Below are 6,000 nucleotides of genomic sequence, written 5' to 3' on the forward strand. Positions count from 1 at the left end.
AAAAGAACACAGTCAGCTGCAAAGTTTTAGAATCCTTCATGCCAAAAACACCGGATTCCCATAATTTGATTTCGTCATCACTAGAAATTGGATCGGCTTGTTTTGTGTCAGTGCAAATGCCTTGATCTAGAAAATTTCTCTTTTTATTATCCAGTACAGTATAAAATTCAGCAATGCGGGATTGATTTTATCAAGAAAGTTCATGTCGTGCACCCCATGCTCACGTAAATGCCTTAAAAGTCCACATATGACATGGTACAAAGATTTCGTGGGGAGGGGGTAATCCTCTCTTTTCTAGTTTTGTTTATGTCCATTATGAAACGTATTCACCGATATGACAAATGAAATTCTGGTATGTTTTCCGAGTGTTTTGGCGGTGTTTTTGTTTCGTTTCGAGGATTGAATCTCTTCAATTTCCTTTTCCGTGACCGGTTTGCCGAAACGATCATCACTTTCGCATTTTATTCCCAAATGTTGTGATTTTAGCATCGCGCTATCGTTAGATACCGCATTTTGTTCAGTCTCAAACAGAAAGTATAATCCAAGATCAAAGGAAGCTTCAGCAATGTTATTCTCCTGTTTAATATTGTAACAATCCAGAGGTACTTGAGATAAAAATAAATTGTCACTACTTTCATGCAGTAACTCGTAGTAGTTTCTTTCGGCGCTTTCTGCCACCTGACTAGAAATTGCATCGAGCCCGTCGTGAGATTCCGTTGTTTACTAGATCTAAGTAAATATTCACTGTCACCTTTACTGATGAAGTGCATTAATCTAAAGGCCAGTGGGTCTGGGTCATCAGACAGCGAACTGTATTGATTTTCTGCTCTCGTATTGGTTTATTTTACCTGGGGTTTACAAATTTGTAAAGCAAGGATTGTAAGCACTCACTGAATTACCGTATTGGCTATGATACAAAACAGAAAGAACATCAAAACTCTCGGGTAAACGATTTATACTCGTACAAATTGTGTACCCTCAATTTTAAATGTTCTTTCTATTACATTGAATGTTATTTATTAAACAAAAAAATTTATTAGTTTGGACTAGTATGTTGGTTTATGTTGAATATTAATTTAAAATCAGGCTGATGTGACACAATTAACACATTAAGCGCTGTCTTATCTATAGGAATTTTAATGTTTGTTGCAAGTAAAAGGGGTATGCACTAACACCATATTCCAGAAACAAGCTTGAACTGAATTAAGTAAGCTGCGGCCATTAAGCTTTGAACTACTTAAAATAAAATTAATAAAGTGAAAAGTAAGTTATATTTACAGAAAATATTTCTGCCACCAGCTTTAAAGGCGCTGACCTCCAGATTTTTACTAAAATGGTTTAAAATTATTCTATAAATTGAAGTTTGGTCATGTTATGATCATTAGAACATGTTTACTTCTTTCTAAATATCATAAAAATGGCAAATCAAGAAAAAAGCATGCCCGAGTCAGGAATCGAACCTGCGTTCTTGACCAATACATCAAAGAGGAATACGTACTTTCGTACGGTCGTTAAATTTAAAGCTTTATGATTAAGACAATTTACCTTCGTTACCCCATTACAAACGCTTTTCAATTATTTTGAATGGAAAAACACTAGTTGTAAAAACAACTAATTCTTATATATTTCCATAGCATATCATCTGCCAGTAACTATGTTTCAAAGCCTTCTTAAAAAATATAGCTGCAAAAAAATCTGATAACTAAATACTTTCCTATTTTTTCTGGTCGTATGATATGCAGGTCATGGCCTTTAACTATTTAGTAGCATCAATATCCGTAGTTTACAGTACAAATGCTATTTCAAACTTTCAACTTTGAAAAACAAGATTTGCGCGAATGTTTCTGTCAGACAACATTATCGAACCTTTTAGCTGAATGGTATTATTACGACTTAAAGGATTTTGTAAGTATTCATCAACTCTTCGCAAGATGTCAAGTCTGTAATATTTACATTTGTATGATAATGGGTCTAAAGTGTTTTCAATATTATGTTTTATACTTTTTGTCTAATATTTAGGGATCTAAATATTACTATTCTCACTGTTTTAAATTACAATGTACTGTATTAAACTGACTTTGAACTCGATTTGATATTTCAATATTGAATAGTTTCTCTTTCTTTCCAACTCCAGTATGTTTTGAGTAGGCGACTAAATAAAATTGAAATATGGTAACATTATTCTCACCAATACTCAGTTGTTAGATGTTTTCGTTTATTATGACAGAAATACCTACTTCGTCAATTGTAAAATGATTACATAAAACCAAAAATCCTAGAAAAGACAAAGATAATTTACACAAACTTTAACAAAAGAACTAGGTACCACTTATTTGTATCACTATAATGCTCGGAAAGGTTATGCTGATCAAAACAACAGTTAAGATATAACTCATCACAGTTATAACAAGAAGTATCTTTAAAAATGATGGTCGGCGAATTGTAATAAGGAAAGAAGTTTATGAATTTTTCATCTAACATTCATCTTTCATCTAACATTTTTCAAATTGCAAAACTTAACACCGCACTTTAACAATTTAAATGGTTCTCTTTTAATTTTTCGCAAAGGTTTCGTAGGGTTGCAATTTTGTTTCGTTTATCCTTAGACGAATAATTACAGCAGTAGTTTGATGAAGATTCATGAAGCGGTTCATGAGAAGAGGTCATTAAACGTGTTTATATTTTTAGCTAAATTGGTCCCTATCCCCATTTGTAACAAAATAGCAGGGGACCTTACGATATTGTTACACATCGAGTTTGGTAAAAATTCATTACATTTAAGTGGTTAATGCGAAGAAAGGCATATCTTCTTTTAGCTATAGTGGTCCCTAAAAGGACCCAAGTACCTATATAAATAAATTTGGAAGAGGACCTTATAATGATGCTCCAGACCAAGTATAACAAAGATCCACCAGGCTGTACATGAGACGCTGTATAAAGGCATTTCTAGTTTTAGCTCTAGCAGCCCCTAAAACGGGTCAAATATCCCAGCTGAACAAAGTTGGCTGCGGGCCTAATAAAGATGCTACAAATCAAGTTTGATTAGAATACATGAGAAAAAATCAATTAAAGGATTTTTTATTTATTATTTTTATTTATTTCTAAAATAGGCCAACTGATCCCGCTTTAACAAATAGCATATTCGCTATTCATGAATCTTTGGACAATGACGTCACACCTATAAAAAAGTGAAGGTCAAGCAAAACATTCAATTGTAATTATTTCAATATTTGTGTTTCATAAGCAAAGTTTGACCGTAGGCATATTACATAGATAAACTGTATGCAGCGTACCTTCATTTCAGTGTAATGAGATTCAGTCATTACATAGCATATATATAATAAAACAGATTTCAACTGAGTTCAATATTTGAATACCATACTAAAGAAAAATATTCATATATAATAAATCAGTTAAATAATTTATAACAAATATATCAAAGCAAACAATTACTCATTTTAATATGCAATCTGAATAAGTCACAAAAGCAAGAAACCTTTTCATATACAGGCGACAATTGTAACAAGAAAAATCTTTTAAAAAGCACTTCTCTACATAAAAGACTCTTATCACACCCTTATTCATGTGATACGCAGACCGTATTCAGCTCTTTCTTTAATTTGATATATGTTGGTATTTGAACAGGTTTTTATCATATTTATTAAACTTACTTATCATTTTGAGATATATCAATATTCTTGCTAAATATACTGAGCCAAAGTTAGCTTTAAAACTGTGAACAGCGTCGTTTAGGATAAACGCTTTGTCTACATTTCACTCAGCGTAGCACAATCAACAGAGTGAAAGAAATTGACACTCTCGTCCAATCAGGCAGAGTGCTGCATAAATCTTCCATTTTGATAAATTATCTATAATGCATTATCAAGTAGTTTGATTTGCAAACTGAAGTCACGTGGCATAGGTAACGAAAACGAATTTAGACGGCGTCGCCGAAAAAAATCTGTTTATCAGCAAAAACAATATTCTGGTATTAAATGCTGTCTTTACATTTCATGCATATGTTTACATACCGAATATTTAATTTAGACTTAGATTTAAAAGCATTCTGTTGTTACTTTTTATAGTATTTATACTGTTGAAGTTGTGTGTATTTGTATAATGCAAATGTTCATTACAGTCCGTCCTAACTTAACAACAACTGAGCCGAAAGAAAAGGAAGTCTTACGAAATCTGCAACATAGTCATCTTAAATACATTTACTGGTATCATTCTCAAAACTGATGCTTTATCTCTGTATACATATCAGTATGATAACTGGCAAAATTAACACTTTTTATGTCTCTTCCTGTAGAAAAGGTTAAAGGTCAGATTTTTAAGTATTAAACTTTAGGATCTTTTAAAACACTTTGCAAATTATCATGGTCAATATTTGTAAACGAAAATGAGATATTTGTACAATCTGTTCACATAAAATCTAAAAGTTTGTATATTTCGCTACCTTGACCTTAAGGTGGTACCACAATTTGAATTTCCGGTGAATTTCAAAACAAAAAAAAAATATCCATTTGTTTTCAAGAATAATAAAGATATTATTCAGTCTTATACTTTTCTTTACCTATCAGAAAGGAACCATTCCTTCACCTCAAGATCGAGTTTTTTATTGCCAACAACAAACTAAAAAGTTGACATTCTTACAGAACTTCAATGAGCTCATGAAAACAATTTCTAGTAAATGTACAAACTGTAAAAGGAGTTTATTTTAATGTTACACACTACAGTGTCCTACCAAGATACTTACAAAAGCAATGCATATAAAGAATGGAAAGATAAAAATAAGTTTGACAAATCGTGAAAACTAATGACAAAATCTGATAGGTGGAAGAATGACTTATGACCTTATTAAAAGTTTACCGTTATTTCTATCTGTCAGTTCAATATTTTTAAAAAGGCTTTTTATATTGTTGTTTACAATTCATAAATTACAACAATAAAAGAACTGACTGTTGACATACTGTCGTTTTCTTTGTCCAAGTCCAGACATATCTCAAACTGTTTCAATCACCTGACGCTAATCAAGGCCATTCACAACGTTAGAATTAGATAAAAGAGATACCTTATTTTTACATATATATTAAAAATTAATCCCATGAGCACATATATCGGTAATAAAAGTGTAATACCTATTATGTATTACAATAATGCTAAAAGATCTCAGCCGTGAGAATCAAGTTTAAAACGGAAATATGTATTAAAAATCATAGGTACCGGTGCTTGATTTTGAATTATCTGCCCTTGGAAATCAGCAAATACTAAAAAAATCAATTTTCAAGGGCAGATAATTCAAGCATAAGGCAAGAGAACTGTGCATTTCAATTTATATTTCGGTTTTTGTCATCATTTGCATTCAATATACAAAGTTTAAAGAATTTCGGTTCATAGGAAAGACCAGGACGTTGAGGTATCATTTTGTCATGTTCATAGTCAAGAACATTTGCCACAGTATCTATATTGACATATCTAAAATTTTCTTACGGACAGAATTTCTTCTTTAAACTGTGTTTACTGACAGAGAATCAGGTCTAAGACAGAACTATAAAATAAAGCAAATCATTGGTAACTAGCTTTGGACATGAATTGTCTGCCTTTGAGAGTCGGAAAATACTGAAAAAATCTATTTTCAAGGGCAGATATTTCAAGATCATGATTTTTTATACATATTTTCGTTTTAAACTTGATTCTCAGTCAGTACACAAAGTTTAAAGAAATTCTGTCTGTAGGAAAATATTTGCCTATATATATATAGAAAACTGACAGATGTGTCTTTAAGTTCAGACTGAGAATGTATATGACAGCGGACTGGAGCAGACAAGTCATCCATCAACTGCAATATTGTCTGAGTGGATTTCTAACAAAGAAAAATAGCAACAAGTCTACCAGCGAAACGAGTAAAATGTTCAAATGTGAATAATCAGGTGCTTCATTCTACAATAATTGGACTTATTTATATGAACTCAGACACACATTTTGTTAGAAGAAAAG

This window comes from Mercenaria mercenaria, chromosome 4 (assembly GCF_021730395.1).
Source record: "Mercenaria mercenaria strain notata chromosome 4, MADL_Memer_1, whole genome shotgun sequence".
Taxonomy (NCBI): Eukaryota; Metazoa; Mollusca; class Bivalvia; order Venerida; family Veneridae; genus Mercenaria; species Mercenaria mercenaria.